Raw genomic sequence first — 12190 nt, forward strand, 5'->3', positions numbered from 1 at the left:
TATATATATATATATGTTAGAATTGGCGTATTCCCAAGAGGGGGGGTGAATTGGAATTTTAAACTTTTCTCCTAGGTTGAACTAGGTGTTAGCAAAATATTACAATCTAGGGTCTTTCTATGATGTTCCAAATATGCCGACAAATATGATATACAGAAAATTAAATCAAGCGCATCATTCACATAATAACATACACGTGCGGTAAATATAAAGTGCGAAAATATAAACAGACACACGATATGTTATCGGGGTTCGGCCAACTGTGCCTACATCCCTGTCTCTAGCTCGCAAGCCTGAGGAGTCCACTAATAGCTCACTTAAGGGTGGAGCGGCACCGATTACAACCAGGTCAATTAGCACAGGGCTGACCTCAACCTTAACCAGGTCAATTAGCGGGGCTGACCTCAACTTACGCGCCTTAACAGTATGGTGCACCTAGCTTTCCTAACCGGGTCAAAGCCAATTTGGGACTATTCCATGGCTAGTCTCCCTCTTCAGGACCATGCCTAGAATACAACAGTTTTGCTCAATAAATGAAATGGTATAGTGATTATGCTTTCAAGCAAAGCAAATGTGTACCCAACTACACGCAATTACATACACCACAATATGATTTAATATGTAAGCTCAGTGTGGTCTAGTGTTTTAACTCTCAAATATATTTTTTATCAGTGTGATGAGTGCGTGAGAGTATCAACCAATATGATCTTTGTATCACAATATGTGTTCAATCTAATAGCTCACACAAAAATATCAGGTCTCAAATATTTCAATCAGCAGGACGTCTCAAGCATGTAAATATTAAATAATGCATATGCTTGGTTTGCAAAAGATGTGTAATCTTTGTATTCAGAAAATAATATATGAGTGAATGAATATTGTAACAAAGATCACTATCACAAATACAAATATCTTTTCACAAATATATCAATATAAATCACACAAGATATTTGAGTATGTTTTGAAAATGATTTTGCAACTCAAAGACCAATACAAGCTTTCTAAGATATTGCAACACAAATGCAATACTCAGAAGCTTAAGCAAGTCTTCTTAGGATAGGCTTATTAGCAAAAGCCCCCTAAGAATACTTAGGTTTAGCTCTCGTAAAAATTGAATCAATCAATCAAAAGTGGAAAGCAAACCTATTTAGACTAACAATCAATCAACTTATAGAGGGTTTGATCAGTATGAGTGTAGGAGGCTAAAAAATGAGTATTATAGGTTTTTGGATTTTCAAAGAATTCTCCTTAATCAAATCTGCTAATCAGTTGCTAATCTTAGCAAATGATGGGCTATATATAGACATTGGAAGAATTATAGCCGTTAGGACATGTAGGGTATTATTAATATTATTTAAGATCATTTTAACCATAATTAATCCTGTTTAAAAATATTTAACTGCGGTAAAAATCAGGGCAACCCGAGAGGTCCAGTCGACTAGAACCTTTTCGGTCGACCGGGCAAGAAATGAACTGTATGGTGGGTTAACCGAAAGTGCCTATCCAAAGGGCGATTTTCCATTTCTCCAAGGTTCGGTCGACGAGGCCATTTTGAACTGAATGGTTCGGTCGACCAGATAGTTGAGACTTCTCTTGAGGACCCTTGGTCGACCAGATAGTTAGTATATATTTTTGCCTCAGTCGACCAGATGGTCAATTTGTTGACCTCAAGAGGTTTCGGTCGACCGAGGGATTTGAACTACATTAGTGCAGTCGAATGGGACCTTGGTCAATTGTTGACCCAGGCCGATTTCGGTCGACCAGGGCAAAATGAACTGCCTTGGTCGGTCGATCGAAAGTGCACAATGTGTGCATTTCGGTCCTGTTTTGAATCACACAAACCCTATTCAAGTGCCTAACATTCATAGGTGCAATGGTGTGTGTCCTAGGGTCATTTATGTTCAATTAAAGACATCAAAAAAGTCTGGCGTCGGTCGACCAAAGGGTAAACCTTGAGGTCATTTTTAGTTTACAGTTGGTTTGAGCTTACCTATTAGATCATGCATGTGATGTGTGTGAGCTTATTACAAACCAATCCCTATTTACTATTATAGACCCTTTGCATATAAATAAATTATATTACAACATGAAATAGAGTACAATATGTATTGGGTCTTCCAACTTTAAGCTTTCACGTGCCATCAATATATCTGCTAATATAGACCTGCACATGAACTAGATATATATTAAATACATGAGTATTTGTCATTATCAAAACCGGGATATGACCCATGGGGTCAACAATCTCCCCTTTTTTTATGATGACAAATACATCTAGAAAAAATATGGGTATAGCCTAATAAGACTCCCCCTATCAATATGCATCCAATTTATTTTGAAACAGAGTCCTTTTACCCATTACTTTTGCCCCTTTCCATCTCCCCCTTTTGGCAACAGCAAAAAGGGCAATATGAGTTAATAATCTAGGCAATGGGTAAGTGTTATAGTTATACATGACGAATTTTGGAAAGATTTTAAAAAACTTCAGCAGAGTGTCATTTGTAAATCGGACTTTCCAAAATAAATCCTGTATAAGATGTAACCTGTTTGAGTTCAAATATGTCCTAACATTTTATCCACAACTACTAAAACAGTTTAGTAATGTCTAATAATCAAATAAGATTTCAATATGATCATGGAGTGGACAAACTGTGCATCACAAATGATAACCAATATAAGCATGCGATAGAAATATGAAGTGTGCACACATAGACATGAGTCACTTTACAAATTCTGAACCAATGAGAAATACCAACAATGATAGATTAGTTAGACTTGTAAACTCCACTCAAGATTCCTTAAATAGCTGATGATTATGTGAAGATGAGATTTAAATTTTCTTTAGGTTTTCACTCATCCTTTCAAAAAGATTTTAAACTCAATTTCATCATAATCATGCTTGATGGCCAGAATAAATCCATATTTTCAAGAGATATATAGCAATGAGAGCATGATGGCCTAGTATCAAGTGTTACAAATATACAGTTAAGAATACATATTTGTTTTTCAAGGCCTAATGATTTTAATATAAGTGGCTCCCCCTAAGAATAAGCATTTTGGTCCAATTGCTTTAAATGTAAGTATGCACAATCAACTCCAAGGAATGTAACATTTCAATGCAAATGAATCAACTATGACATATTGAGATTTTGCACACACAAAAGAGTAATGTTTTAATCATTTGGGCAAATGTCTACAGAAACTTTGGCAGCATGTCGGTTGTAAATAGGACATTTCCCAAATTTTACCTGCACAAAAACAATCCTCAAACAAATAGTATCTCAAGAGTAAATCATGCGAGAACCTATCATCAACCAGCAGACAATTGTCATTAACTGCATCCGCCATGTAGGAGGCATTCTATACTAATCATGCATTTCAATAGAGCAGTCATTTAACCATAAGCACATGCACATCAAAATACTACTGATATATATATATATCATAATCAAATCGGGTAACACATGATAGTATCGTCACAAGGTGTATATGATTGTCATGATAATACAAAATAAAAGTAAAAGCTGTTTTATTTAGGTACAGACTAGATGATATAGAATAATATATAAAATAAATCAAGGCCACGCAATTTGATCTATAGGGAACTTCAGAGCCTAAAACTCTCCCCCATCATCACCTCCATCACCACGGTCACCGGCATCAAAGTCAAAGTCCATGGTCATCCTATCTCTCTCATCCTGCATCTCCTGAATACGATCGTTCAGCTCACTGAAGCTGACTATCATGGACCTCTCTAGATTAGTAAAGCGAATGGAAGTAGAGATGGAGAACTTCCGGAACTCCTCACGAAGCGCAGAGGATGACAATGCCAAATCTCGCAGGTCTGATTGGACTGATCCTCAAAATTGTGCGAATGAGTCCGACAAACTGGTGATGGCAGCCACAAGATCCACGTTTGATGGCTGCGGGGGCTGTGATGGCTCATGCGGGGCCTCTTCCTATGCCACTGCTCCCTTAGAAGGCACCTAGATGTTGCCACCGAGCTCATACCCCATCAGTCGCAAGGTCAGACCAGAGAAGATATTAGCAGGTCATCTTCTCTTCAGTGAAGCCACATTTGAGCGTGTGACTCTAATGGATCTAAGCAGCTTGTTCAGGATACCCCCATATGACATTATAATTCGGTGGCCAATCGTTTTGACCATCATCCATCGGATTATCAGGCTGGACAGATCTAATTTCTTTAGGGCAAACAAACACCACATAATAAAATAGTCTAGAAAGGATACGTGCACTCTAGACCCTGCATTGGGTAGGACATTGTAAGTGATCAAGTGGTGCACAACTTTGGCCTCTAATGTGAGCTATCTGTACAGTGGGGGATGGTTTTGGCTGGTCGTGCCTGGATCAGATAGGGTCAGGTTTGCAAATGTGGCAACTGTGAATTCCTGTTCGAAGATCTAGGAATTTACAACATTTGGACACTCAAAATCTCCACAGTCAATATCGAGGACATTTGAAAGGTACTGTGCGTTGAAACGTACATCAGTCCTCAATACTCGGGAGAAGTACCCATTTTCAGCATTACCCAAATTTGCATAAAACATCCTAACGTACGTTGGGTAATGACCCCCAGGCTAATAGGAGATAAATTTTTTCTCGCCTTGATTTTCAAACATATCCATTACGTTGCCAAAATATTGATTCATTAAGTCCAAGTCTAGCATCTTACCCAATATCGCCTCCTCATGACGAAACTCTCGTATGTATCTAACCTTGCACCATTCTGAAATGAAGTACTCATCCTCAGCATGTGCTATGTCATGGGCTTCAATGTGTGCCATGACCGTAGGATGAAGGATGTGAGACTTGGAATCAAGGTTTTCTTGGTAATGGTAGGAAAAGGGTGAAGGATCTCTCAAGATTTTCACGCAAATGAGCTTCAAAAGAGGAGAAAGTATATATATATATATATTATAGCTCAGTCGACTAGAAGTAGATACGGTCGACCAACAATTGAAATTCTCCATGCACCGACACCGTTTGATCGACCGGGGATAATTTGAACTGGAATGGTCGGTCGACCGAGAGGGAGTACTGTAACCATGTTCAGTTGACCAAGGGAAAATCGAAACTTTTGATCGACCGTGGGAATATGTTCATTGAGGTTCGGTTGACCGTGAGGGTCAAAGTCAACATGTTTTGAACGACTGGGAGACTTTACTCATGCAATGCTTAGTTGACCGAGCAGAGTGAATTTTTCCAATTTTTCTTCATTTTGATCCAAAGTTCTCCCTTAGGCTCATATTTGATATATTGCAACATAAACATGATTCTTAGGGATTCTTGGTGAAGATATATTACACAATTGAGGTACGCACCAAGATTTGACTTATTGAACGTAGATTACTTCCCTTTAAGTCCAAACTATTTGGGCACCGAGCACTAAGGAGTATGTGGCTTTTCTTAAACTATGCTCTTTGGTGATTGGAGAGTATCCTTCAGAAATGATGACATAGAGGAGCAAGGATGCGAAACAAGGAATGGGTGAATCCTCACCGAGTATAATCATAGTTTAGTAAGGATTTCCTATGGATGAGATAAACCATAATTAAAGGTTTTGCAATTTAAACTCAAAGGGACCAATTCCCTAGAGGATACCTCTAATTTGGTTATAGCTATGACAAGCACTCAATATGTATATATTGGTCATTTATGATCAATGGTGCTTTAAGCCTAGAATGATGACTTGATTTCGACTTTAGGCTTTTCATGTTTAAAAGTGAGTTTAGGGTATGGTGATATAAGATAAGATGGAACCCTAACACTCAACCTTGTGCAATGGACAACTGTTGCTTAACTTTGTGATTTTCATGTTAGCATGGGTTAAGCATTTAGAATTAAGTACTAGGAATAGATGTCATGTCCATTTGGAAGTGTATAAAGAGTCTTAGTATAACAAGATAGTTTAGTGAGTGTGTATACTAAGATTTTCATTTTAAGCAACAATCACTTCCCAATCTTACAGTAAACACAACCCCTAAACCTAGGAATAAAGGAAAAATTAACTAGAATACAATTTCAATTTGAATATGTTTTTCCTTAAGTCCTATGGGGTTTGCTTCGCTGATTATCCATTTCATTTCCTTTTTTAAGCCTCTGGCACTTCTAATTAAGCAGTTAACCAATATGTGCCACACAGTTTTGCAAAACAAGCAGGTATTGAATATACGTAAAGGATGGTGCTCATTTATTCCATTTTTCTTCAGTGAGGCTAGACTGTTGGTTCTATGTAAGCAACCTGAACCCTTTTTGAAATGATTTTTCCTTTTAGGTCCAAAGGGGTTGTTTAGGTTGGCTTTATCACTTGGGGATTTGAAAAACATTTCAGAATAATTTTTACTTTTTCTTTCTAAGCAAATGATTTTCAAAACCTTCTCCATTTTTCTCCTTTCTAGTGTGGCTCGATATTCCTTCAAATCATTTAAGTGCTTTGCCACATTTTCATTTTCATTTTTAAAAATGTTTTCTTTTTTGATATCTCAACTAGAATTATATGCATTTTAAATGAGGTCTTTTCTAGTTTTTCATATGAAGGCATCTCATCAAATGATTCATCACATGATTTATCAAAGTGAAAGATACATGAATCATTGCATTCATTCATACCATAATCATCACGAGAAACATTCGAAGATTCATCACAAGAAATATTATAGAAATCAACAGATGAATCATCATATGCAATATTAACAGAAATATCATTATGTTCAATAAATGATTCAGCATGTGACACAGCATAACATTCAGCACAGGTATCATCAAAAGAGATAGAATGGGAATCATATACCTCATTGACTGTAAATGCTATATGCTTATGATTTACCTCCTCCTGATCTTTTGAACTCGGAGCATTCGGAGGAGTGATCTCCTTCTCCTGGGATTCTCCATATTTCTCTTCTAGTTCATCTCAAATTTCTTTTGTAGTATGACATGCCACAAACTCAACAAAAATGTCAGAATCTAACGCAAGATATAACATGTCCATGGCATTAGAATTAGTCATATTAAAATCATTTTCATTTATTTGTGCACATCTTCCTTTAGTAGTCACAAGCCAGACTCTCCAATCTATAGATTTCAAAAATATGGCCATTCTAACTTTCCACGTGGTGTAATTGACACCACAAAAAAATGGAGGACTGGAAAGTGACTGTCCCTCACAGAATAGGGATACACTAATGTGAGCAATTGCGATCTTTTTACAAAAACATTTAAGTCAAGTGCAACGAGGCTCTGATACCAATTGTTAGAATTGGTGTATTCCCAAGAAAGGGGGGGGGTGTGAATTGGAATTTTAACTTTTCTCTTAGGTTGAACTAGGTGTTAGCAAAATATTGCAACCTCGGGTCTTTCTATGCAGTTCCAAATATGCCAATAAATATGATATACGGAAATTTAAATCGAGCGCATCATTCACATAATAACATACACGTGCAGTAAATATAAAGTACGAAAATACAAACAGACACACGATATGTTATCAAGGTTCGGCTAACTATGCCTACGTCCCCACCTCTAGCTCACAAGTTCGAGGAGTCCACTAATAGCTCACTTAAGGGTGGAGCGCACCAATTACAACTAGGTTAATTAGAACAGGGATGACCTCAACCTATATGCCTTAACAGGATGGCACACCTAGCTTTCCTAACTGGGTCTAAGCCAATCCAGGACTATTCCAAGGCTAGTCTCCCTTTTTAGGCCCGTGCCTAGAATACAACAGTTTTGCTCAATAAATGAAACGGTACGGTTATTATGCTTTCAAGTAAAGCATATGTGTACCCAACTACGCGCAATTACATACACCACAGTATGATTTAATATGTAAGCTCAGTGTGGTCTAGTGTTTCAGCTCTCAAATATATTTTCTATTAGTGTGATGACTGCGTGAGAGTATCAACCAGTATGATTTTTGTATCACAATATGTGTTTAATCTAATAGCTCACACAAAAATATCAGGTCTCAAATATTTCAATCTGTAGGATGTCTCAAGCATGTAAATATCAAATAATGTATATGCTTGGTTTGCAAAAGATGTGTAATTTTTGTATTCAGCAAATAATATACGAGTGAATGAATATTGTAACAAAGATCACTATCACAAATACAAATATCTTTTCACAAATATATCAATATAAATCACACAAAATATTTGTGTTTTGAAAATGATTTTGCAACCCAAAGACCAATACAAGCTTCCTAAGATATTGCAACACAAATGCAATACTCAGAAGTGTAAGCAAGTCTTCTTACGATAGGCTTATTAGCAAAAGCTCCCTAAGAACACTTAAGGTTTAGCTCTCATAAAAATTGAATCAATCAATCAATCAAGAGTGAGAGAGCAAACCTATTTATACTAACACTCAATCAACTTACAGAGGGTTTAATCGGTATGAGAAGGTAAGTATGAGTGTAGGAGGCTCAAAAATGAGTAATATAGGTTTTTGGATTTTCAAAGAATTCTCCCTAATCAAATGGTAGGCTATATATAGACATTGGAAGAATTATAGTCGTTAGGACACGTAGGGTATTATTAATATTGTTTAAGATCATTTTAATCCTAATTAACCCTGTTTAAAAATGTTTAACTGCGATAAAAATTAGGGCAACCTGAGAGATCCGGTCGACCAAAACCTTTTCGGTCGACCGAAGTTCTTGAGGTTCGGTCGATCGGGCAAGAAATGAACTGTATGGTCGGTCGACCGAAAGTGCCTGTCCAAAGGGCGATTTTTCATTTCGCTGAGATTTGGTCGACTAGGCCATTTTGAACTGCATGGTTTGGTCGACCAGACAGTTAAGACTTCTCCTGAGGACCCTTGGTCGACTAGGTAGTTGCTATACATTTTTGGCTCGGTCGAACAGATGATCAATTTGTTGACCTCAGGAGGTTTCGGTCGACCGGGGGATTTGAACTACACTAGTGCGATCAACCGGGACCTTGGTCAACTGTTGACCTAGGCTGGTTTCGGTCGATCGGGGCAGAATGAACTGCCTTGGTCGGTCGACCGAAAGTGCATAATGTGTGCATTTCGGTCCTGTTTTGAATCACACAAACCATATTCAAGTGCCTAACATTCATAGGTGCAATGGTGTGTGTCTTAGGATCATTTATGTTCAATTAAAGACACCAAAAAAGTCCGGTGTTGGTCGACTGAAGGGTAAACCCTAAGGTCATTTTTAGTTTATGGTTGGTTTGAGCTTAACTATTAGATCATGCATATGATGTGTATGAGCTTATTACAAACCAATCCTTATTTACTATTACAGACCCTTTGCATATAAATAAATTATATTACAATATGAAATAGAGTACAATATGTATTGGGTCTTCCAACTTTAAGCTTTCACGTGCCATCAATATATCTGCTAATATAGACCTGCATATGAACTAGATATCCATTAAATACATGAGTATTTGTCATTATCGAAACCTGGATATGACCTATAGGGTCAAGAATATATATATATATATATATATAACTAAGAAATATCCCTGGAAATCTGTATGTTATGTTTAACCCCTCATGACAGGGTTGTGTGGCCTGTAGGCTGGACTTAACTCTGGTTGACCTGCCAGGATAAGTCGCCTGAATACTCTACCAATCCTCAGTTCGACCTCTACTGCAATCTCTCCAAAGGCACGGTACTAGTATCTACCTCGTCGAACTAGCCTCCTCAACCAGAATTCTAGGGAGACTGCAATCCCTCCATAGGCATGGTTGATGGAATCCACACACTATCTGAGATATGTGGTTGCACTTTGATATGAAAATAGCAACGGTACTATGCTCTGCTGACTGAATTTGTCTGAAATAATTCATCAGGGATCTGATACCATATAATACTAATGTATATAATTATCTTGTTGTTTCATTATGATTCCAAAATAACCATAACACTATAAATCTGATCTGAAATGCTGAAATATCTGACTAAAATAACTGTAATATTTGACTAAAATACTAACTAAATAATCTGTAATATCTAACTAAATAATCTGTAATGTCTGAGTGTTATAGTTTTGGAAATCACAGAATTATGTAAATGCTGTAAAATATCTGTCTGTAAAATATTTATAAAACATCTATCTGTCTATATATATACTGTAATTTATAATTCTATAAAATTTGGTACATCATATTTCTGTGCAAAAAATATTGCAAATCATAGTATTCTAAAAGACTTCATAAATTCTGAACTGTCCTAATATTAACTCATGCCACACAACTAAATAAAAACTCCCTGTACCGAAATCTGTATTTTCTAAAAGTAAAGATAATTTATACCCCATAAAGTATATCCCAAAAACACATATACATTTTTTATAATATTTTTGAAATTTCTAGCATAGCATATTTTCCTTACCTGACTTCCTGAATTACGTCTGCAGGGATTCCAAAATTATAACTACAACGCTCACCCGAACCCTGAATTCAATAACCCTAATTTAATCAAATCAACTCTAAATAAAATACTATTTTAACATTTCTTATGCCCATAAATTCCAAATAAATAATTAAACTCCTAAAATAACCAATTTTCTTATTTCCCTAAATCCCACTATTGCTTTGGAGTGGTACCTAGGACCTCCAAATTAAAAATTTGCTCCAGCCAAAATGACGATGATTGAGACTAGGACCCCATGGTGGTGCCCAATCACCGATTTAGTTGAAGATCTAAGGAGAAATTGAGTAAAAAGTGAGGGTTTACCTTTCCCCAGGAGTGGTGCCTACACCGCTCCCACGACAAATCCACTCCGGTAGAAATGTCGGACGCGGAACTAGGAATCCAACGATACCTTCCATTTTTCGATTAGCTGAATATTAAGGAAAAAATTGAGGAAAGAGAAAATGAAGGAGGAATGGAGGAGTAAGAGACGAGAGAAACATTGAAAGAGACAAAGGCTTCTGGGCGTGCGCAGTGTGCAACTAGAAGTGTGATTTCAAATTGTTTGATTTCAATTGAATCCTCAGGTAACTTCCTGAGAATTCTTTATATATGTATATCTATATGTTTATAATATATAATTATTTTATGTATATATATATATATATATATATAATCATGATACTTTTATTTATTTAATTAATCAATTAACTAATTAATTAATTAATTTCTTTTAACTTAATTTAATTTTTAATTTTATTTATTTATTTATTTTTTTTACATTCCCAAGTATATCATTTTCTGGGGCATTACATTCTCCCCTCCTTATAAAAATTTCGTCGTCGAAATTTGTTGAATACAACCTCAAGTAAAATCCATCATTAACCTAATAAGTTTTGAGTTAATATTGTAAACCACCCCATTAGAACTGGTAACTAACATAAGTCGATGGATTATACATTTTTTCCTAATACACCTTGCTTCAGCACCAATACTTAACAACTTCAATTCCCATCTAAAGTCTTCCAAAGATCTAACACCAACATTTCCTGTTTAGCATATGAATGATGTTTCCATAATGTTTGAAAAATTACTCCCAAATATTGTTCATACTCTTCTTAAGTGTTTGAATACTCCAAAAATCATCCATAAAAATTACAATAAACTAATCCACGTATGGTTGAATGACTTGATTCATTATATTTGTGAAAATGTAAGGTGCCTTGATAACCCCAATTGGTAACATCAGAAACTTATAGTGATCTTACTGTGTACTTAATTCTCTCTTTGGAATGTGTAATTTCTCAAATATTAATTAGTGATAATTTAATTGCAAATCAATCTTCAAAAATTTTGGGGTTTTACCAATTAATCAAATAATCCACCAATCCCTGGAAGTTGATACCAATTATTTATCTAACGTGATTCAACTTCCAATGATTAATGCATAACCTCAAGGTCCTATTATGCCTCTTAGTAAATAATACAGGTGCAACCTATAATGATATATTAGGTCGAATAGATTCCTTGTTGAGTAAATTTTCTAGTTGCACCCTAGGTTGCCTTAGTTCAATTAGTGTCATTCTATATGAAACAGTTGACATAGGCTCTGTTCCTAGCACCAAATCAATATTAAATTCAACCTCTTGTAGGTAGCCCTCATAAATCATCTGGGAAGAATATTTAAAAATTCATCACCCAATGGTAAAGAAGTTTGGAATTCGTTAACTTGTATATTTCTTTCATTGATACTACAAACCCCAGACATGTGCCCAAATTCTA

Source organism: Malania oleifera, chromosome 1 (assembly GCF_029873635.1).
Source record: "Malania oleifera isolate guangnan ecotype guangnan chromosome 1, ASM2987363v1, whole genome shotgun sequence".
In the NCBI taxonomy this organism is placed as follows: Eukaryota; Viridiplantae; Streptophyta; class Magnoliopsida; order Santalales; family Ximeniaceae; genus Malania; species Malania oleifera.